The 24,328-nt window shown below is 43.0% G+C and overlaps 1 protein-coding gene and 1 pseudogene across 3 annotated transcripts in view; one reads left to right on the forward strand and one right to left on the reverse strand.

Annotated features, from left to right (window-relative positions):
* Positions 1-24,328, reverse strand: part of PITPNC1 (phosphatidylinositol transfer protein cytoplasmic 1) — a 278,262-nt gene that overhangs the window by 244,869 nt on the left and 9,065 nt on the right. The window contains exon 1 of one of the 3 annotated variants that reach the window (XM_053570826.1): positions 11,935-12,176. The exons of the other annotated variants lie outside the window; for them this stretch is intronic. The gene's annotated coding sequence lies outside the window, so the exon portion shown is untranslated. Of the gene's footprint in view, positions 1-11,934; positions 12,177-24,328 lie in introns of those variants that run through there. 3 annotated transcript variants of the gene reach the window in all.
* On the forward strand, positions 6,971-7,085 carry LOC128571498 (uncharacterized; annotated as a pseudogene).

The following is a 24,328-nucleotide window of genomic DNA, read 5'->3' on the forward strand; positions in this document are numbered from 1 at the left end:
ATTTTGACAGTAGTCAATGGCAACACAGAGCATAAAAGATCAAGAGAATGTGCAAAGGCATCCAGCAGAAAAACAGAAGCTACTTGGAAAATGGTGGGTGTTCTGAAACAACAGCAAATTTAGATGCCTGGGAAGCACCCTGCTCACATATTAATAGATTGCCCTTTGCCCCCATTATTCTCTATAGACATAGCACTAATCACGATTTGTCACTCTTCCTACCTGTGATTATTTTTTGTTGTTTACTGTCTGACCAGGGCTTGACAAACTTTTTCTTTTCTTTTTTGAGACAGAGTCTCAGTACGTTGCACTCAGTAGAGTGCTGTGGAGTCACAGGTCACAGCAACCTCAAACTCTTGGATTCAAGTGATCTCTTGCCTCAGTCTCCCTAGTAGCTGAGTCTACGGCCGCCCTCCACAACACCTGGCTATTTTTTTTTTTTTTAATTTTTTGTTTAGCAGGCCCAGGCCAGGTTCGAACACACTAGCCCCAGTGCATGTGGCCGGCACCCTAACCACTGAGCTATAGGCGCCAAACCTTGACAATTTTTTTTTTTTTTGCAGTTTTTGACCAGGGCTGAGTTTGAATCTGCCACCTCTGGTATGTGGGGCCAGCGGCCTACCCCTTTGAGCCACAGGCGCCACCCGACAATTTAAAAAAAAAAATCAGATAGTATTAGCCTGGGTGGCATGACAAGACCTTGTCTCTACAAAATATAAATAAATAAATAAATAAAAATTTCTCGTCTCAGCCTCTGGGAACTATAGGCACCCGCCATAATGCCCTGCTATTTTTCTAGAGATGAGGTCTCACTCTGGCTCAAGCTACTCTCCAACTCCTGAGCTCAGGCAATCCACCCACCTCGGCCTCCCAGAATGCTGGGGTTACAGGCGTGAGCCTCAACACCTGGCCTTCAAAAAAATTTTTTTTAATTAGCCAAGCATGGTTGCACATACCTGTAGTCTCAGCTACAGGGAGTCTGAGGCTGGAGGATCGCTTGAGCCCAGGAATTCAAGACTCCAGTGAGCTATGATCATGCCACTGCACTCAAGCCTGAGCGAGAGCGTGACACCCTGTCTCTAAAAGAAATTAGAAAGAAAGAGAATCAGAGAATAAATATTTCCAGCTTTGCAGACCATCAGATCTCTATGACAACTACTAAATTCTGCCATTGCTGCATAAAAGCAGCCATAAAGAATACGTAACTGAGTGAGTGTGGTTGGGTTCCAATATGACTTTATTTACAAGAATAGGTGGCAGGCTGCTGCCGTTAGTTCCAGAGGACACCCAGCTCAGAGTGTGCAGTGAGGCGGTGGGCCCTGCGCAGAGCCTGCCCTTAGTGTCACTGCGGGTGCACGACAGCTCTCACTCAGGCGTTGCGCCCTAAGCTCCGTGTCTAGTGTAGCACATGGGAAGAAGCATCTTGGGAATTGCTGGAATAACCTCTCGTTTGCCTTTTGTGATTCTATGGAGGTGGAGGAACAGCCTCCTCCCAGGCAGTGCCGGGTGTCACCCCAGTGCCATCTGGCTGGGGCTATTTCATCTGTACCTTACAGCGGCCCCTTTTCTTGTCTCCTCCCTGACCCCACGTCTTTTCCTCTCTCATCCCGCGTCTTTACTCCTCAGTCCCTTCTGCCCACCTCAGTCTGCAGCACTCACCTGCCTGCCCGCGCCCTCATCTGCGGTCCTCCTACCTCCAGCATGTGGTCAGGGCCCTGGGACCAGTCCTCTGCCCCGGGGGGAGGCTGGGTTTGCGGGAGCCACACGCTCATCTCCGCCTGTTCACTTGAAAACCTTACTCATCCCTGATGCTGGTGCATATTATTTGTCAAAAGAAAAAGAAGTTTTCTCCTATTAAAATTGAACAGAACGGTCCCAGATGCTGTTACAAACTCAAGATGCAGCCTTCAGGTGAACCTGCCACCAGAATGACAGTACTTGCAGATGGAGAAAGAATAAAAACAAAAAGGCCAAAAAGACAAAAAAAAAAAAAGAATTGGTGGCAGGCTGGAACTGGCGCCCTTGGAATGTGATTTGCAGACCCCCTAGAATTTTATATGAATAGAATTTTCTAGAAGTAACTCATACAGTGTATATCTTTTTTTGGGCCTAGCTTTTTTTCACTCTGTGTAATTATTTGGAACTTCTGCCCTGGTGTTGTGTGTGTATAAATAGTTCATTTCCCTCTACTGCTGAATAGTATTCCATTGAAAGGATACACTATGTGTTCATGCAGTCACCTATGGACGGACATCTGGTTCAGGGTATAGAAACAAGGCGAGCATAGTCATTTTTGATTTTTGCCCCTCTTCCCTTCTCTTTCAAAAGCACCTCATACTTGATCATGGGTTGAAAGTTGGTACAGCTAGGTAAACATACGCATAGGGGCTCAGTACACCATTCTCTCTATTTTTATGTAGCTTTAAACTTTTCCATAATAAAAAATATTTAAGCACATTGTAAAGTGTATTTTATATCAATGCTAAGAATATTCAATAATTCTATAGCTCAGCTAATGGGTCAAACTCCATGGCTTTATTAAAGAATGTTTAAGTTTGGCTCGGCACCCATAGCTCAGTGAGTAGGGCACCAGCCACATACACCAAGGCTGGTGGGTTTGCGCCCACCCCGGTCCTGCTAAACAGCAATAACAACTGCAACCAAAAAATAGCCGAGTGTTGTGGCAGGCACCTATAGTCTCAGCTACTTGGGAGGCTGAGGCAAGAGAATCGCTTAAGCCCAAGAGTTTGAGGTTGCTGTGAGCTGTGATGCCGTGGCACTCTACCCAGGGCGACATAGTGAGACTCTGTCTCAACAAAAGAAAAATAAAGAAAGAAAGAAAGAATGTTTAAGCTTGACTCCCATATAATATTACACTCATGGAGAGTGTTAAAAACACTGGTTCTTCAGTCCTGAGTCAGGACCCACCACTCCACTCCAAGTCACTCTTATGAGCAGGAAGTTTGAAAAACACTGAACTCTCTCTTTATGGATGATCTAACCTCCAGATTTGGTTTCATATCAGAAAAAGAGGAACAAGAAATTTAATTCTTGGGGCAGCGCCTGTGGCTCAAGGAGTAGGGTGCCAGCCCCATATACGAGAGGTGGTAGGTTCAAACCTGACCCAGGCCAAAAACTGCAAAAAACAGAAATGTAATTCTCCTGAGGCCATCTCTTTCTATTCCTTCCTTTCCATTTCTCCTTCATCACTCTAAAATTCTCAAATAAACTGATGTATCAAGCAGCCAACACATTACAAAGGAAAACTGTAAGGTAGAGACTATTGATAGGACCTAGAAAGAAATTTGCAAATGGGAAACAATGTAAGGAAAGGAAAAAGGAATTTAAGTATAAAGAGAAATGTGTAAGAAAATAAAATAGCAGACCTAGCTGTCTTCCAATGTCCTCCCTTTTAGGTTGCAGTTTCTACTTAAGGTAAGGTCACAGCCGATCAGGAGTCTAATTACTGGGAAGAGGGATGAGGTCATTGAGGTTTTAATCTAGTCTCTAGCTTTGTTGGAAAACTTGGTTAGTTCCAAATATCCTGGCGCTTGTGCCATGAGCACCTGGTTTTGTCAGTACCTGCTTGGAATTCTGACCCATCTCTCATCTCCTCTAAGTAAACTACTTGATCCTCAGTACACATTAAACCCAGCCCCAGGCCACCGGCCAAGTCCTATGCTCAGTTTGGAAAGGTTTATTATTACTAGTAGGAGCAGTATTAATGTGTATTTACTGAGTCCTTACTGATGGGCCCAGGCAATGGGGTGAGGCATTTCCACACAGGATCTGCAAACGAGGCTTCTCATTTTATAAATAAGGCAAGTATGGGCCCTGATCAATTCAGTTGACCTGTATAAGGTCATAAAGAAAAAAGGTAAAGGGAGAAAGTATGCGTGGGGAGATGTGAAGACCCTCCCTGAGGTTGCCGTGAGGATTAGAAACAAGCCTGTTTGAATCACCAAACCATGGTTTTTCTTTTTCTTTTTTTCTTCTTCTTCTTTTTTTTTATTTTTTATTTTTTTGCAGTTTCTAGCCGGGGCTGGGTTTGAACCCACCACCTCCGGCATATGGGGTCGGCGCCCTACTCCTTGCTCCAGGCGCAACCATGGTTTTTCTTAGAGAAAAACTAGTAGCACAGTACTATAGTGAGGGACATTAGAACAGTGTTTTTCAACCTTTTCTATCTCACAGCACACTTGAACCTATAGTTAAACTTCCACAGAATGCTTAAATTATATAGATTTAAAAAATATATACATACTATGCTTTGAACATCTTTCAAAAATAATTTAATGGTCTTTAAAATTTTTTGTGGCACACCTGCGTTCCTCTCACAGCACACCAGCTGAAAATCACTGGCTTAGACTCTGGAACCAGAATGTCTGCGTTCAAATCCTACTTCTGCTACTCACCTCACTGTGCCTCCGTTTCCCATGTATAACATAGGACAGGAGTAGAATCCACCTCCTAAGATCATTGTGTTGATTAAACCAATTAATATACATAAATGTTTAGCCCAGATTAAGGACCTCCCAAATGACAGCCACTATTAACTCCCTGTGTGAGGAGTAAAGTCCACCCACCTTTTGACACTGTGCACCAGTTCTAACAACTAGTCATGGCCTTGCTCCTGGGGACTGAGTTGCCTCCTCACAGGCAAGTTCCCATTTCTTTAATATAGGCCCGGTGACCTACTCAAAACACAAGTGCCCCTCAGGCTGGGGCACCTTGTCAATCTCCTCCTTTCTCCTGCGGTCACTCCTGCCTGAGAAGTGGCATCCTGTCCAGAGTACCAGCTCCAAGCTGGAGCACTTCCCCACAAGTCTCTGACTCTGCCAGGCAGCCTGACTGCCTTCCCCACCCACCTGCTTCCACAGGTCTTTCTTCCCCACCAGTGGCCATCCCTATTGGCCAGGGTCTGGAACAAACCTGCTGTGCTTTCCAGGTATGGCTCCCTTTCCTTATAAGTAGTAGATTTTCCCAACCCCAGAGAGCATTTCTGACTCCTTCAAGGTTCTGCCCAGCATGGTGGCTCATACCTATAATCCTAGCTCTCTGGGAGGCCGAGGCAGATGTATTGTCTGAGCTCAGGAGTTCAAGACCAGCCTAAGCAAGAGCAAGACCCTGTCTCTAAAAACAGCCAGGCGTTCTGACGGGCACTTGTAGTCCCAGCTACTTGGGAGGCTGAGGCAAGAGAATCGCTTGTGCCCAAGAGTTTGAGGTTGCTGTTGAGTCATGATACCATAGCACCCAACCCCAGGTTGTCAAAAAAAACAACAACAACAACAACAAAAAACTTCCTTTAAGTTTCTGAGCACTACATACCCACCCAGCTCTGTTATCCCTCACCCTTTTCCCATGATATGATGGTGTACAATGAGATAATGAGATAGGACAGCTGTCTCATCCGGTGGGCATGACTTTGTTATAGCACAACCATTATAGGTTAATAAGTAGGTACCAAGAAAGAGAAGCATCCGTTCCCCATCCTCTCCACACCCTGATTCTGCCAACTACTACATATTACTTGCTCTAGACCAGTGGTTCTCAACCTTCCTGATGCCGCGACCCTTTAATACAGTTCCTCATATTGTGGTGACCCCCAACCATCAAATTATTTTTGTTGCTACTTCATAACTGTAATTTTCCTACTGTTATGAATCATAATGTAAATATCTGATATGCAGGATGTATTTTCATTGTTACAAAGGGGTCACGACCCACAGGTTGAGAACCGCTGCTCTAGACCCTACATAAGAGAGCGTAGTAAGCTGGTTTTGTTGCGGTAATACAAAGGCTCATCTACGGCCAGCAAAAACCTTTCCCACCTCATCAGCCAAAGATCTGTTTAAGCTGCACACTAATATTTGAAAATGTAACGAGATGCCAATTGCATACTAGGTTTTCTAGCTCTTGGCCTTTTGCTTGGGTAGAATAATTCTTACTAATGAAATATCAGAGTCCTACAAGGCAGATTTCACTTGCAAATACTACTGTCTTCGTTGTAATGGTGACTTTTTTTTTTTTTTTTGAAGAGACACAGAACAGAGTGCTTAAAACTAAGTTTTCCCCAAATGTAAGTCTTAGACACTGCCAATAGCAGCAAAACTATTACAATCACTTTGGGAAACGTGCACACTCTACACTGCCAGGCATAAACTCCAGAGAGAAACTCAGACAGTGATCAAGAGACGTTCCCATGTGCTCCCAGCAACAGTGTTCATAATAGCAACCTCTGGAGACAACCCAATGGGTATGAAACGAAGAATGGATAAACACCTTCTGGCAGATTCCTATAAAAGATACTATAAAGCCATTACAGAAATGGATGCTTTGCAGTTATACGCATCAATCTCAGTATTAAAATGTTGAGTGAAAAAGAGCAAGCTACGGGCAATACAAGAAGTAAAAAATAATGCTGGGACAAATGGATATACATACGCGTCCTAAAGAACAAATGTGTACTCCCACCCTCGCTCCGTATGTTAATACAAAAATTAACTCAAAATGGACCAAACACCTAAAAGGAAAAACTGAAATTATAAAACTCTTAGAAGAAAACATGGGTGTAAAACTCTGTGACCTTGGGCTAGGGAATGGTTTCTTAGATATTAAACACAGAAGTACAAGGGAATCCAAGGAAAAAGATATACTAGACTTCATAAAAATTTAAAACTTCTGGCTCAGCGTCCATAGCTCAGTGGTTATAGGACCGGCCACATACACTGAGGGTGGCAGGTTTGAACCTGGCCCGGCCAGCTAAACAACAATGACAAATGCAACAAGAAAATAGCTGGGCATTGTGGCGGGCGCCTATAGTCCCAGCTACTTGGGAGGCTGAGACAAGAGAATCGCTTAAGCCCAAGAGTTGGAGGTTGCTGTGAGCTGTGACTCCAGGGCACTCTACTGAGGGGGACAAATTGAGACACTGTCTTAAAATAAAAAAAAAAAAAATTTACAACTTCTGATTCTTCTGCGGTTCATAAGCACGGTGATTAGTTTGTCACCCTCACGTGTGTGATGTGTTTCTCTCAGACCTTGTTATAACATTAGCATGTCATCAGCATGTTAGCCATCTGACATAAGAAATAAAAATAAATTTTAAAACTTCTTTAAAAATTTAAAATTTTTGTGCTTCGAAGTTTACAATTTTAAAAAAAAAGTGAAAAGACAACCCATAGAATTGGAGAAAACATTTGCAAATCAAATATCTGATCAGAGTCCAGCCTCCAGAATAAATAAAGGGCTCTTACAACCCAACAATAAAAGGCACAGAACACGATTAAAAACTGGACGAAGGATTGGAATAGACGTGTCTTCGGAGAAGATACACAAGCAGCAGAAGGAGAAAGATATTCAACATTATTAGACATTAGGGGAATGAGAAACTAGGGAAACTAGAACTCTCATACACTGTCGGTACGAATGTAAAATGCTGCAGTCATGAAAACAGCATGGCAGGTCCTCACAAAGCTAAACGTGCATTACCACTTGACGCTGCAATTCCACCCCTAGGTGGACATTGGACATGTCCAAAATAACTGAAGCAGGTGTTTAAACAAAAGCTTGTGCATGAATGGTCACAGCAGCATTGTTCATAATAGCCAAAAGGTGGAAACAACCCAAAAGTCTATCAACGAATGAATGTATAAACAAAATGTTGTATAGCCATACAATGAATTATTATCAGGCCATAGAAAAAGGAATGAAGTTACTGCTCCATGCTGCAACGCAGACCTCTGAAACACATGCAAAGCCCAAGAAGTGAAACGCCAAAAGTCAAAGCAAAGGAAGTCAAATACATAGTGTGTATTTTATTTATATGAAATGTCCAGAATAGGCAAATCCATAGAGATAGGAAGTAGATTGGTGGTTGCTGGTGGTTGGGAGAAAGAGGGGAGGGAGGAGTGATGGCCAATGGGTATAAGGTTTCTTTGGGGATCAATGAAAACATTCTAGAATCAGCTGCATGCAGTGGTGTGCACCTGCGGTCCCAGCTACTTGGGAGGCTGAAGCAGGAGCAACACAGCAGGAGCAAGACCCTATTTCTACAGGAAAAAAAGAAAAAAAGGACATGTTCTAGTACTGAATAGTGGTGATGGCTGCCTAACCTTTGGACTATACTAAAAACCACTAATCTGTACATCTATGTAAAAGAGTTAATTTTATGGTGTGTGAATTACTATCTCAATTTAACATTTTAATAGGAGACTACATCCCCCAATGTGCCATATGTACGGGGCCTGGGATCAGGAAGAAACAGAGAGACTGCCAAACGAACTTGTAACATTCTACTTACTAAGCCAGGCATTGGATTTATGGATATACTCATGCCTATTCAATAGTCAACAAAAAACAAATATTAAAAAAAAGCCACAATCAACTCAAAATTAAATCTGAATTTAAATGACCCTAAGCTGGTGGTCAGCCTCAACTAACCAGGGACCTCGTGCAAAGGACTGTAAGATGAGCCACTGCTGGGAGTCAAAGGATAAGAAAGGCAACGATCACAATCCTCTGAGGACACATAATCTAAACCATGAGTGTCCACCAGCTCAAATTTACTCATAGAATAATCTTGTCAAAGGTTTTGTCATTCCCAGAACCAGCTGTTCGTTTTAAGTAACCCATTTTGGCCAGGCGCAGTGGCTCACTGCTATAATCCCAGCACTTGGGGAGGGTGAGGCCGGCAGATTGCCTGAGCTCATGAGTTCAAGACCAGCCTGAACTAGAGTGAGACCCTGTCTCTAAAAATAGCTGGACATGGTGGCAGGTGCCTGTAATCCCAGCTACTCAGGAGGCTGAGGCAAGAGAATTGCTTGGGCCCAGGAATCTGTAACAAAGTGATACTCTGTCTCAAAAAGAAAAAAAAAGACAAGCCTGAGCAAGAGCGAGACCCGTCCCTACGAAAAATAGAAAAACTATCCGGCATCGTGGCAGGCACCTATAGTCCCAGCTATTTGGGAGGCTGAGGCAGAAGGATATACTTGAGCCCAGGCGTTTGAGGTTGCTGTGAGCTAGATCACCATGGCACTCCATCTCAATAAAAAGGCAACCCATTTCATAAAATTAAACAATTAAAACAGTAAATATATTTTACATGGAACTTTAAAATTTTGGTTTGAAAATAGATTTCATTTCCCCTTTGTAAATCTGCTTTTAAGGACTCATAGGATTAGAGCATGCATAGTGAACTGTAAGGAGCTTGTTTACCAGGCTTCCTTTTTCACTGCAAGTCATGTATTTTTAAAACCCTGACTTAGGGTGGCACCTGTGGCTCAGTGAGTAAGGCACTGGCCCCGTATACCGAGGGTGGTGAGTTTGAACCCTGCTCGGCCAAACTGCAACAAAAAATAGCTGGGTGTTGTGGTGGGCACCTGTAGTCCCAGCTGCTCGGGAGGCTGAGGCAAGAGAATCGCCTGAACCCAAGAGCTGGAGGTTGCTGTGAGCTGTGAGAGTGCCACAACACTCTACCAAGGGCCACAGAGTGAGACTCTGATCTTAAAAAAAAAAAAAACAAAAAACCCTGACTTAATGACATCTTAAGATTATCTCACTTTCTTATCTCGGCTCTATTACATCTTAGTTTCTGAATATTCATATATAATGACATCTTGAAGTGCCTGTTTGCAAGATACCGTCTAGGCAGACACAGAAGCTTTCTAAAAACAATCAAGGTTTCCCTCAAGATTTATAATAGCTGGAAGGTAATCTAAAATTGTATCTATGTTCCCAGTTTTACCAAAGAATGGCAAGTACAAATAATTTTAACAGTCTCTTTCCACTAAAGAGATCAATATCCTTCATTTATATCACAGTGTCTGGCACATACGCTTCTGAATGTATCATTCCAGTAAATAACTCAGAAACATATATCCATTTTAGGGTACTTAGTACCTTGATACAATTTACGTGATAATGAATTCATGTCTACTTCTCTTTGGCTACAGAAAATAATAATGGTGTTGTAAAAAAGCACACGGAATTTGTAGACAAAGAGCCCTGGATTCAAACTCAACTCTGCCATTAACTACCTGGGTGACTCGGGCAAATTCTCTGAGCCTCCATTTCCATATTTATACAATGGAGATAATAGGCTCCACCTTGGAAGATAATTGCAAAGATGAAATGAGATGGGGCCAGGCACAGTGGCTCAGGTCTGTAATCCTAATACTTTGGGAGGCCGAGGTGGGTGAGTGCCTGAGCTCAGAAGTTGGAGACCTGCCTGAGCAAAAGCGAGACCTCATTTCTAAAAATAGCCAGGCATTGTGGCCGATGCCTGTAGTCCCAGCTCCTGGGGAGGCTGAGGCAAGAGAATCCCTAGAGCCCAAGAGTTTGAGGTCGCTGTGTGCTGTGACGCCACAGCACCCTACCCAGGGCGACATAGTGAGACTCTGTCTCTTGAGACAATCTCATTTTGTCATCCTTGGTAGAGTGCTGTTGCGTCACAGCTCACAGCAACCTCAAACTCTTAGGCTTAAGCGATTCTCTTGCCTCAGCCTCCCGAGGAGCTGGAACTACAGGCACACGCCACAATACCTGGCTATTTTTTTGTCGCGGCTATCATTGTTGTTTAGCTGTCCTGGGCCGAGTTTGAACCCACCAGCCTCGGTGTACATGGCCGGTGCCAGAACCACTGTGCTATGGGTGCAGAGCCCCCCAAAATTTTTTTAAATGGGAAAAAAAATAAGGCTCAGTATTTGTACCTTAAGCGGCTAAGGCACCAGCCACATACACCACAGCTGGCAGGTTTGAATCCAGCCCAGGCCTGCCAAACAACAATGACAACTACAAACAAAAAATAGCTGGGCATTGTGGTGGGCACCTGTAGTCCCAGCTACTTGGGAGGCTGAGGCAAGAGAATCACTTAAGCCCAGGAGCTGGAGGTTGCTGTGAGCTGTCAAGCTATGGCACTCTACCCAGGGTGATGGCTTGAGGCTCTGTATTAAAAAACAAAATAAAAGGGTGGTGCCTGTGGCTCAGTGAGTAGGGCGCCGGCCCCATATGCCAAGGGTGGTGGGTTCAAACCCAGCCCCAGCCAAACTGCAACAAAAAAATAGCCGGGTGCTGTGGCAGGCACCTGTAGTCCTAGCTACTCGGGAGCCTGAGGCAAGAGAATCGCTTAAGCCCAGGAGCTGGAGGTTGCTGTGAGCTGTATGATTCCACGGCACTCTACCAAGGGCCATAAAGTGAGACTCTGTCTCTACAAAAAAAAAAATAAATAAAAATAAAAATAATTTTTAAAAAAGATGAAATGAGATGATTAACACATTGGGTCTGTTACACTAGAAAGTTCCACAGATGCTAGACCTCTGCATCTTCCCTTCCAGCGTGCTAAGTAAATATCCACAGGAACAAATATGTAATTTCAATTAAATATTTATACACTTCTTAAAAATTGGCTTTATCATTGAATTTACTCCTCTGCATGCTAAATTATAATCTTAGTTAAACTGTTTCACAAAATATCTAATAAGAACCTTATTTTTAAAATTAAAACTAATGAGGAAGCAGGGACTACTCCATTCTGAAGCTTGTTAATATGAGTGAGGGTTTCATTTCTACACCCAAATACCTACTGGTTTCTGCAACAAAGGGAAGCAGTCAGGACCTGGATTTATGATTTTGATGTTACTGAAAAGTCAGTGGCTTGGAGAAAGACAGGGACGCATGCTCATCATATCTGCCACGAAGTGAAGGGGAATGGCTAATACAGTATCGAAAGAAGCAGGAATCAAAAACAGCTGGTGGTGGGCGGCGCCTGCGGCTCAGTGGGTAGGGCGCCGGTCCCATATACCAAGAGTGGCGGGTTCAAACCCGGCCCCAGCCAGACGGCAACAACAAAAAAAAAAAACGGTGAGACTTAAAACCAGCAGATGGCATTCATAGCATTTACATGCAAACTCCTGTGGTTACACTTACTGTCCTTACCGTATGGGTGCTTATTTTGGGTAGATTTCACACACGCAGGTTGGAGAGGCAGTTTTACCAGGAGATCACGTGTAGAAGGCCAAGTGTAGCTCACCACCCTGTCAAAAGCAGCCGGCAATTTGATTTGGCTTCTGAAAATGACAAGGCTACCACTAACACATCAACAAGGCCAAAGTAGCTCAAGCTCCAGAGATTTCATCACTGATCCTCCAATTCTCCCAGCACAGAGGTCAGCAAACAACAGCCCAGGAGCCAAACCCAGCCCTCTACCTGTTTTTGTATGGCCCCAACACCTACAAATGGATTTTGCATTTTTAAATGACTGGGAAAAAAATCTAAAGAAGAATATGTCAGGGCAAGTCAAAATTATATGACAGTCAAATTCCAATGTCCATAAAAAAGATGTTATGGCCGGGTGTGGTGGCTCACGCCTGTAATCCCAGCACTCTGGGAGGCTGAGGTGGGTGGATTGTTAGAGACCAGCCTGAGCTAGAGACCTGGCCTCTAAAAATAGCCAGGCGTTGTGGGAGGTGCCTGTAGTTCCAGCTACTCCGGAGGCTGAGGCAAGATAATCTCTGGAGCCCAAGAGTTTGAAGTTGTTGTGAGCTATGACACCATGGCACCCTACCAAGGGTGACAAGCAAAACTCTGTCTCAAAAATAAATAAGTAAATAAAAATAAATAAATAAAGTGTTATTGGACTACAGCCATGCACATTCATTTGTGTATTGTCCATGCTTCCTTTCAGGGTTGAGTAGCTGCAACAGAGACCTTATGGCCTGCAAGTCTAAAATATTTCTCTCTGGCCCTTTATAGAAAAAGTCAGCTGACCCCGGCTCTAAAGCACGGTGTTCAATATTTTTTAAAGGGCAATAACAAAGAAGAACCACAGGAATGGCCAGGGAGTCGCAAAACCATTTCAGAAATTGAATCATTGAAGGTATGGGGAGTATTAAGTCAGCAGAAGAGAAGACCAAAGGACAAGATTATAGATTTTTTTAGATATTTAAAGACTCAGCCAGTGGAAGGGGCCTGTGTTTGTGTCACTATAGTGAGGGAAACAATTTTGAAAGTTCTAGGGCATCAGATACCAACTAAACCATAAGTAAGCACTGTCAAAAGAATCAAAGTTGACAGTCTTTGAGATCATACCACAAAAGATTCAGCACCCGGCTGTGGGTGGTATTTAAGCCAAAAGACAAGACTGATCACCATCCACCATTATTACAGAAAGGACTCTTAGAGTGGGGAAGAAGTTCAACCGGTTTAACGTTCATTTTCTATGATTTTATCTCTAAAGAAAGAAAATGATCATAATTGGCAGGGGAAAACATAATAAACAATTTATTCTACCACATTCACTAAGGATTGGACCCTACAGGAAAATATATTTGTTTTATATGGTATATGTTTATACATGTGTTACGTTATATATTTATATGCAATAAACATATGTCAATTAAAATGGGCATGTTAAAAAGAGGTCTTTCTTTTAAATAAAGAATACATCAGCTATAATAAGAATCACATTAGGAAAAGATGGGCTATTTTTAGGAGAAGGGCTCCAGTTACACAAAATAAGGACAGGACATCCACTGTGGGCTACTATAGGAAATTGGCACAGCGCTGCTTAAAAGAGGGAAAAAACTATATATAAAATGGAAAGGGAGAGAAATGTGTTTCTAGAAAGTGCTCATATAAAACACAGTTAAGGGCACAGTTGTGTGATCAACTTGCTCTGGACTTTTCCACAAAATAGTTTTACAAAAGCTATGACTACACAAAGCACAGCCACCTGTTAGGCTGCTATTTCGGCCTATCTATTTTCAATGGCTATCCTGACACCCCAGCAAGAGACACACCACCATAGCAACATAAACATCAGCGTCCTGGAAAATAAAATTTAAAGCAGTAATTTATAGCCCCTCAAAGCTGTAAATAAACTAATCCTTAAGCATTTATTACTATGACACAACATTCCCACTGGGCTAATTCAGATACCATGGATGACTCGGGGATTCCCACAGGCCATTTGGAAAGTAGAGATTCCAAAAATAAAGGTATTTGAAAGTGCGATGTGGCTCACACCTGTAATCCTAGCACTCTGAGAGGCTGAGGTGGGTGGATCACCTGAGCTCAAGAGTTTGAAATCAGCCTGAGCAAGAGTGAGACCTGTCTCTACTAAAAATAGAAAAATTAGCCTGGCATTGTGATGGGCATCTGTAGTCCCAGCTACATGGCAGACTAAGGCAGGAGGATTGTCTGAACCCAAGAGTTTGAGGTTGCTGTGAGCTAGGCTGATGCTATGGCACTCCAGCCTGGAGCAACAAAGTGAGACTCTGTTTCCCAAAATAAAGAAAGAAAGAAAAATGAGAAGATAAATCATGTTTGAAAGTGCTTATGCCTCGTTTCAGGGTGATACTTCCCATGGGGCACCGACCAGGACTTAACAGTGTGAATGTTTTGTAAGGTGTGGGTGGTTTACAATTAATTCCAAAAGATCCCACAGAAGCAGAAAGAAAGCTGAACATCCTGCTGGGAGAGGAGACACACCCCAAGGTATGTCTTGGAGTGGCAGCAAAGCCCTCTCATCTGAGACAGGGTGGGCAGGTTATATACCCCAGCCTATGATTTCGAGAGCTGCCCAGGGCAGATCCTGAGCTCCAGCCCTGAAATCATAGTCCGTCAGCTCTGTGGTCACTTGGCCACTGTGATTTTTACTTTTGTTCTTAATTTTTTTCCAAAAGAGAGGCCTGGAAGTTTCTGGGGCCAGGTCCTCCTCCAAGTCTACAGAAGAGATTGTAGGTCAGGACAACACAGGAACTCAGCATAGCCATTCTGAGATGAAAAATGGATGATGGGCTCAGCGCTCATAGCTCAGTGGTTAGGGTGCCAGACACATGCACCGGTGCTGGTGGGTTCGAACCCGGCCTATGCCTGCTAAACAACAATGACAACTATAATAACAACAAAATAGCTGGGCCTTGTGGCCGGTGCCTATAGTCCCAGCTACTTGGGAGACTGAAGCAAGGGAATCACTTAGGCCCAAGAGTTGAAGGTTGCTGCGAGCTGTGTCTACCGAGGGTGACATAGTGAGACTCTGTCTTAAAAAAAAAAAAAAAGAAAGAAAGAAAAATAGATGATGAGGCTTCTGTGATGTCAGGGATTTGGACACTTTGGCTAGAAAAACCAGGGCTGAACGCCCTTTTTAAAAAATAAGATAGGAGCAGCGCCTGTGGCTCAAGGAGTGGGGCGCCGGTCCCATATGCTGGAGGTGGTGGGTTCAAACCCAGCCCCGGCCAAAAAAATAAAAATAAAAGATAAAAAATAAGATAGTTTCTGACAGACATGACCAACATTTTAAAAAAAGAAAGAAAAATAAGGTGGGGCACAGTGGCTCACACCCATAATCCAAGCACTCTGGAAGGCTGAGGCAGGAGGATTACTTGAGCTCAGGAGTTTGAGACCAGTCTGAGCAAGAGCAAGACCCCATCTCTACTAAAAAATAGAAAAATCAGGGCGGCGCCTGTGGCTCAAAGGAGTAGGGCGCCAGCCCCATATGCCAGAGGTGGCGGGTTCAAACCCAGCCCCCAAAACTGCAAAAAAAAAAATAGAAAAATCAGCTCAGTGTTGTGGTGGGCACTTGAACCCAGGAGTCTGAGGTTGCTGTGAGCAGACTGATACGATGGCCCTCTAGCCCCAGCCACAGAGCAAGACTCTGTCTCTAAATAAATAAATAAGAAAAAAAAAAAAAGGAAAACAGCTCCTTAGGAACATGGCCAAAAGGTTGAGTACCTACATAAATAATGGCTAATTCTAAATATACTTGATCCTTCAGAAGTGTTTTTTCTTGAAAAGGCTTAAGGGGATTATTCTCTTTGTACAACTAATAGCCTAATTACTATTTTTTTTAAAACCACCACCACCACCACGCTCCTTCTCAGCCAGATCTTGGCCAAAAAACATCTCCAGGCGCACCTGTATCTGTGCTCTAAATCGTGCTGTTCAAAATCAAAATTACACCCAGCTGTGTCCAAGTTTCCATCAGACACAATCCCAAAGACGTGAACTATTAAGTCCTGAATCTTAAGACTTTTTCATTTTGGACATGATGCCTCTTTAAGGGCAGCAAGAACTTATTTTAAAAATGAGCATTTCTCACAGCCTTTAATATTCCAGGGTTTGCAGCTCGGGCTTGCTAGGTACAATCTGTCCCCCATAACTAAATGCAATTCTAGTTCCTTAACTCCTGGCGCTTGGGACTTGGGGAGGGAATTAAATAGCCACATCTCATATCTTTAAACCTGTTTCTCATTTTCACAGCTTCTTTGAGGTTTGAGAAAACCACTCTCATCCACCTCATCAATTTTCCAGACGCTACAATACTCCAGGATGGTGATGCCTGAGAAATGGACGAGCCACATGGGTCTTTCCAGCAGCATCACCATTACAATTTCAAGTCAGGGCAAATTCAGCAAACAGGTCCTGATGGAAGGCCATGTCACCAGGACACGAACCACAGCAAACTTAAACATTTCAGAAGACATGCCCATGGTCTCAAGCACAAACAGCTCTAGGGATAACCTGTCTTCAAAACTACCCATCCATATAAGCAGGTAATTATAGGTCCCTTTTCTCAAACATCTATCCAGTGTTGTTTTTCTACTTTAATTGCCAATTACCAGTTTAATTAGAGTGTTGTTTTCTGTGGCTTCTGTATGGCAGATGTAAGATATTTTGGCAACATTAAAGGTTAAATAGACACCTGTCGTCCTAGGTACACTGCAAAACTTTCCTCAGATTGAGTGGAAATTCTGAAGACCAACATTTTTCTAGATAACTTCCTAGAGAGTGTACCTAATAAACTGCTCCTTGAGCATGGAAGGAGCACTGTACTAAAAAAATCTATTCGTAATAAAATCCAGGTCATTGGCTAGAGAGTTGAACGCTTTCTTGGTAGACATCACTAAAAGAATTGACAAGGCTGGAAATGCTAATTAGTTAATTTATGAAGAAGCCATTATAATGACCTAAATTATTTTTTTCTCCTGAGTTAAACATTTATAAAAGCCTAAAAAAATAAGCTAACCTTTTAACAGTACTTCCTTCCTCAGAAAAAGGGTTCAATTAATGTCTATTTGCCCCGTTACAGGAATAAAGCATTGTCTTTAATCAAATATTCCGTCTTGTACTTTAACAGAACACTTGGTACCAACCCCGCTTGTTTGAAATGCTTCTAAAATGCATCAGTTCTTCTTCCTGCCTTACTAAGTATTCTGAACAAAATGTAGTTTTTCTGTTGAATGACGGTATAGTAGCACTCCTAAATTACAAATGTCAAGAACTTCTGCAGTTGCTGCAAAGGTGTGGGTAGGTCACTAACTGAGTCATTCATGCCACCCCAATTACAGATATAGGCCCATCTTGTCATTTTCTTCCTTTGAAAGAAGAATTCAGAAAAAATTCCAGTTAGATTCCATTAATCCAAGTTTATTGGGTTTGTTTCAAGAAATGATGAATGAGTTTAATGATCATATAATCAATGTTTTAACAAAACCCCAAAACTGGGCAGAGTGCAGAGGCCCACAGCTATAATCCTTGCACAAGGCAGGAGAGAGCTCGGGAGTTTGAGACCAGGTTGAGCGAGAGTGAGACCCCCATCTCTATTAAAAATAGAAAAATTAGGGCGGTGCCTGTAGCTCAAAGGAGTAGGGCACCGGCCCCACATACCGGAGGTGGCGGGTTCAAACCCAGCCCAGCCAAAAACTGCAACAAAAAAAAAAAATAATAATAATAGAAAAATCATCCGGGCATTGTGGCAGGTGCTATAGTCCCAGCTACTTGTGCAGTGGAGGCAGGGTCACTGAAACCCAGGAGTTTAAGGTTGCTGTGAGCTAGGCTGATGCTATGCACGTTAGTCTGGGCCAACATAGTGAGACTCTGTCTCAAAAAATCTGACCAGATACCTAGAGTAGTCAAATTCATAGAGACAGAAAATAGGATGGTGGTTGCCAGGAGTTGGGGGTAGGAAGAAATCGGGAGTTAAATGGTTAATGGGCATAGAGTTTCAATTTTACAAAATGGAAACTGTTCTCAAAATAAATGGTGGTGCTGCTCACACAACAATGTGAATGTACTTAATGTTACCTAAACTGTATACTTAAAAATGCTTAGGATGGCAAATTTTACGGTATGTATATTTTACAATTTTTTAAAACAATAAAAATGGGGGGTTTTGAGACAGAGTCTCACTCAGATGGTAGAGTGCTGTGGCATCACAGCTCACAGCAACCTCAAACTCTTGGGCTCAAGGGATTCTCTTGCCTCAGCCTCCCAAGTAGCTGGGACTACAGGAGCCAACCACAACACCCAACTATTTTCTTTTTTTTTGTAGTTGTCATTGTTGTTTGGCAGGCCCAGGCCAGGTTTGAACCCATAAGTCCCGGTGTATGTGGCTGGTACCCTAACCACTGAGCTACAGGCTCCGAGCCTAAAAATGTATTTAAAAAAACTGATCAGGATGTACATATCCAATTAAGCGTGGCCTCCTTCAAATAGTTCATTGTAGGTGACAACATGTTTATTTCAATACTGTTAATACAAAGCAAAACATTCCTGAATCTCCCTGTGGAATCGAGGGCAGGTTTGGGGTAGGTTTTTTTTTTTTTTTTCATTGTTTTTAACACTCTTGATAATGTTAAATATCCTTTGAGGATCATTTTCAATTTTTTATTTGTATTTTTTTACAGATGGAGTCAAGCAGTCCTCCTGCCTCAGCCTCCCAAAGTGCTGGGAATAGGTGTGAGCCACCAAATTCAGCCCATTTTGAATTTTGGAAAAAGCCTTTCAGAATTCCGTTTTCAAAACCATAATCATGTCAAAAAAAAAAAAACATAATCATATCATGTTAAAAAAATTAGCTGGTGTGGCTATGAAAGAACAATATGAATTTGCCTGTGTGTTTTGTAAACTGGCTCTGGGGGCAACACCAGCAAAGATGAGCTGGAAGGGGAACACATAACTTTGGACAGTACATTCTGATCATTTACTACCCCACGACGTGCTTACCTCCCCATGAAGAGTTTTCAGTTTTCAACTAAACGTGCCCAAGACACCGTGCTGCTTGTCTGTTCCCATCATTTTCAGATACTAATTTTGAGAAACCCACAGTTGCTCATTAACTAACATCTCAGCTGACGAGGCCATAAAAGCCAAAGGTTTTTACTGCCATTAAAAGGAATAATTTCCAAGGGCGTAGGCGTGGTTCTCTTTTTAGAGCATGAACTACAAAAGTTATTCTCAAAGAGGAATGTGATTCATTTATCAAAGTTAAACTGAGGAATGTCACTTGGTTTAATACTTGGGTAAAAAATTGGTTGTTTGATGGGAGATAAAACTTATAGACCATTGTCTCCTCTTACAGAAACAGAAAAACTATCTTTCCCTAATTATTTCCTTTGATAATTCTGAACAGGTAATTTAATCTCTAAGAAATTGAGATATCCGATTATGATAAAACAAGATAATATAATTCTTTTTTTTTTTTAATTTCAGATTAATACGAGGGTACAAACGACGAGGTTACATTGTTTGCATCTGTTAGGTAAGGTCCCTCTTGTAGTTGTGTCCCTCACTCGGGAGGTGTGTCACGTACTCTTACAATGTGCCCGTTACGTGGGAGCACAACAATCCCTCTCCCTGTGTCTCCCCCTCCCTACTTGAATTAAACTGAGTTTTTCTCTTGTGTGGGTGTGTATTCGTTCGTCTGTTGACTTTATATTAGTTTTGAATGGATTAGATATTTGCTTTGCCATTCTTATGATATTTTACTAAAGTTTGTTCTCCAACTCTATTCAGGGCTAACCTTAATTCTTTAGGATTCTAGAAAAGGCAGAACCAGGTATAGCAGAGAGTCTATGGGGTTTGACTGTGGAGTTTGACCAGCCTAGGGGTGAATGTAGGCCCACCATTGACAAGCCACGTACGACACGCCATATTCTGTATCTATAAAATGGAGATAATACGTGCGTTATCTAACTCACAGGACTGCTATGGGGACTAAGGGAAACCAGAAAGCATTCAACAAGCGTAATTTCTCTCTTCCCCTCCTTTACAGGTGAAACACGCCCGCTATCAGTCCAGGCACATACAAGAGACACCAAATTCCAAAACTTAAACCCTTGTTCAGACGCAGTGGCGCACACTTGTAATCCTAGCACTCTGGGAGGCTGAAGTGGGAGGATCCCTTGAGCTCAGACATTCAAAACCAGCCAGGTATTGTGGTGGGCTCCTGTAGTCCCAGCTATTCCAGAGGCTGAGGCAGGAGGATTACTTCATCCCGGAGTTTGAGATTGCTGTGAGTAGGTCACCATGGCACTCTACCCAGGGTGACAGAGGGAGACTCTGTCTTAAAACAAACAAACAAAAAAAAAACCTTTCCAAACTGAATGTTTCATGGGATATACTGCTGAGGCATACAGAGCTGACTATTTTATTATGGACATAAAGGCAAAATTATTACAAGGCCATACTCAACAAGGCCTTGTGACATAAGATAATGACATTGTTCCTTCATATTGTTACCAAAAGAGCCAGGGCAAGAAACTTTCTCCCTTGATGTAAGACAGGAAGGTGGGGATGGTTCAAAGAAGCAGAATGAACCATGAGGTGCTCAGCTTTCCAGGTACTGTCCAGTGCTACCCAGGACTTTGCAGTTAGTTTAGAGCAGTACTCATTAACAGGGCCTTATCAAGAGCTGTCAACTGTTTAGCCAGACACAGGAGGTGAGGGAAACTTGGCCATGTTAAGAATAAATACATAAACCCTACTGCAATAGTGAAAAGTAGAACATATCGGACAGCTGTCGGGAAATATGAAGAATTCAGCAAATGCGTCCCAGTGCATCTGAAGGTTTAAAGAAGTTAATTATAGAAGCATCCAAGTTAATTGTGACTTCTCCTTCCTCCCCGATAAGTTTTCTTCAAAATAAATACATACATTAGTTATTTGGGGCATAAAAAAAATACAGATTAGGGCTCAGAAACACCTGGATCTGGCCTTACTATAGCAAATATAGTCAAAACTGAACAGGGGATGTGGGGTGTGTCTCTGTGTGTGTGTGTGTAGATGACATGGGGTAGGGACGCAATCTTTGGAGATTAGCTGCTTAGATTAAGTGCTTAAACAACATTGTTACAGGCTGTCATCAAATTACATTTGTTTGGCCAATCTTACTTCTCCAGGTGATTCAGTCTGGGAAAGAAACAACACCCTAAAGATGGTTAGTTATAATGCCAAAGGAACTAAAGGGTGACAGTGTTTTGTTCTTTGCTTGGGAACGATAGGAATTCTAGGATGTCATGCTTCCCCCAAACTTAAAATGAGAAAAAAAGAAAAAGCAAAGAAGAAAGAGCATCATGAGGTAAATTTGATTAAGAACTTACATCAGCTACATGTTTAGATACATGAATTGACTTTCACTAACATCCAAAAAGGAGTTTTAAGAGCAGGCCCCTTTTATCAAAGTGCTAAGAAGTGAAAGAATGAGTCACGATCATACTTGATGTCAAAATCTTGGTAAGCTCCGTCTTTAGTGTTTCTAAGTCAACAAACAGCCTCATACAAATGACGCCAAGCACTCAGCCAGGAAGTGGTTGGTGACCCCAGATCCTTCCTCTCTCACAGTTGGCAAACCCAGTGGCCAAGTATGTCCTCTGCAGGGGGGCTCCCCTCTAGCCATTCACCATCTGAGAGACTGGCCCAGGCTATGATTTTTGTCATGCTAGCCAGAGATTATTGAGAGAAAGTATAAATAGGTAGGAAGCCTTAGGACATCTCCTAGATACCAATGAGGGAAAGGATTTATTTCCCATGTACAACAATCCCCTCTGGAATGTGTATTCTAGAATTCATTCTGCTAACACGTTATTTCCCATTCATTGCTCATAGGAAGCAGAGCCATGCACCTGGGGCCACAGCCAGGAAGATCCTGAGATGTCATTTCTTCCGCTCATGAAGACCATGGGCCTCTACTCCCTTATGGGGGCTCCTAAAAATAGTGAGCTCTGTCAGGAAAGGTCCCCCTAGACCAGCAGTTCTCAACCTGTGGGTCGCAACCCACAGGAACTGCATGAAAGGGCCATGGCATTAGGAAGGTTGAGAACCACTGCCCTAGACCCTCAGTACCATGCAGCCCTGCAAATTGGCCTTAGGACAGCTATGTGAAGCATGATTACATCCCCCACCCACCCCAAATATCATGTTCTGACCTAAATTGCAGTCATTCTAGTACAGATCTGGCAGATTTTTTCCCCACATTGCCACAGAAAACAACCTCCTTTGGAAAGCTATCTAAATTCAAGAGAACCAGAGCCATCTCCTTGAGAACAGGAACAACTTTTCAAATTATTTGTAATTCCAATTCTCTCTGCCAAGAGCTCTCCCTCTCTCTGAACACAGGTGTCTGTTCTGCCGAAAGAAATCATTAAGCAGCTCTATTAAAAAAATTTCAAGCTTTATTGAGATATATTTTACACACAGATCCAATGATTTTTTAACATATTTACAGAGTTGTGCAACCATCGCCATATCTACTTTTAAATGGCAATAAAACTTTGCCAGTGTCAGTGAGCTCCAGAAGGGATTCCTCTGGTTTGTGGCCCCATCCCTACCACCCGGCACGTGGGAAGAATTGATAAAATATTGGTGACATCAATACTTTCATGGTGTCCCAAGTGTCAACCTGGAAGTTCCATATCCCTAAGTTTTCTGGATTTAAAGAATAACTCCTTCTTTCCTCCAATGGAAACTGAATTCAGCCAATCTCCCCATGGTAGTCAGAATGGCCCCCACGATTCCCACTGGCTGGTGTACACACTTTATACAGGAATAATCTCCTTCCTTTGGGTATAGGTGGACCTGAGCTAATTAGCTATGCACTTTTGGAAAAAAGTCTAAAAGTCAGAGACAAGTCAGAGAGATTTGAAGTTATAGCAGAGACTCTCCTGCTGGCCTTGAAAGAGCAAACTGCTATGTTGTGGAAAAGCCGCATGGCTGAAAATGGCAAGTTGCCTCTAGGAGCCAGACTCTACCTGAAGTCCAGGAAGAAAGTAAGGAGCAGCTGAGTGCAGTGGCTCACACCTGTAATCCTAGCACTCTGAAGGCCAAGGAGGGAGGATCCCCGGCACTGAGGAGTTGAAGCAAGAGTGAGACGCCTTCCCTCCTAAAAATAGAAAAATCAGCCAGGCGTTGTGGCAGGGGCCTGTAGTCCCAGTTACTTGGGAGCCTGAGGCAGGAGGATCACTGGAGCCCAGGAGTAGCCTGGGCAACAAGCAGCTCTGCTAAAAAGAAAAGAGGAAAGGAAAGGGGGAGAGGGAAAGGAAGGGGAGGGGAATGGAGGACAGACCTTAGGCCTACAACTGCAAGGAACTGAATTCCACCAACAACCATCTAAGCCTGGACAACAACTCTACGTTCCAGAAAGAAAGGATGACACCTTGATTTCAGCCTTGTGAGCCCCTGAGCAGTCCTGCCATGCTCAGACTTCTGACTTCCAGAAACTGTGAGCTAATAAATGGGTGTTACTTTAAGCCACTGAGTTTGTGACCAAGTGTTACACAGCAATACAAAACAAATATATGAAGTTCTCCAGGAATTAGGGGGTGGGAAGCAGTCTGATTACAGTAACTCCCAGGAAGGCTGTCCTCAAACCTCTCAGGGGTATTGAATTTTTAAATGAGGATGTTTTAAATATAAAAGAATCTCCAATCGGTAAAACTTCGGGCAGTATGGAACTTCAGCGAAGAAAATGAAAACAATGTAAAGGAAGACATCAGAGTCAGCTTTCCCAAAAAGCTTTGTGTTTTTCTTAGCTTCTTCCCATCCATTCATTCAGCAGGTATTTACTCTGTGCCAGACCCGGGTGGAGGAACAGAGAGGCACTGTCCAACAGAGCAGCCACCACAAGCCACACGTGGTCCTCCAGCACTGCAGAGAGGCCAGTATGAACCAAGCTGTGCCGCTAAGAGGAAAATACATGGCGGATTTCAAAGACTTAGTGTCAAAGAAAAATAAGTGAAAGGACCATTCAGTATTTTCTTATGTGGATTACATGTTGGAAAGATAACAATGGAGATGGATAACAAGTGTAGAGCTAGAGGGAGAGCAAAACGGGGGCAGCCATCATGGGCAGGAAAGATGTCTCCACTTAAAAACCCACGAGTTTACTCAAATAGTTCAAGTGTTAACAGGAGAGCAGGGAGGGCTGAAGGCCCGAAGAGGGTGGCCGAGGCAGTGGGTGGTTGCAGGCCATCACTCTGCTCCACTCCCAATGGGTTCCACGTAAATGGCGCCCCCTGGCGGTGTGCACTGCTGCAGCTCTGTTGGTTTGCATGCA

The sequence above is a fragment of the Nycticebus coucang genome, chromosome 18 (genome assembly GCF_027406575.1).
Source record: "Nycticebus coucang isolate mNycCou1 chromosome 18, mNycCou1.pri, whole genome shotgun sequence".
Taxonomy (NCBI): domain Eukaryota; kingdom Metazoa; phylum Chordata; class Mammalia; order Primates; family Lorisidae; genus Nycticebus; species Nycticebus coucang.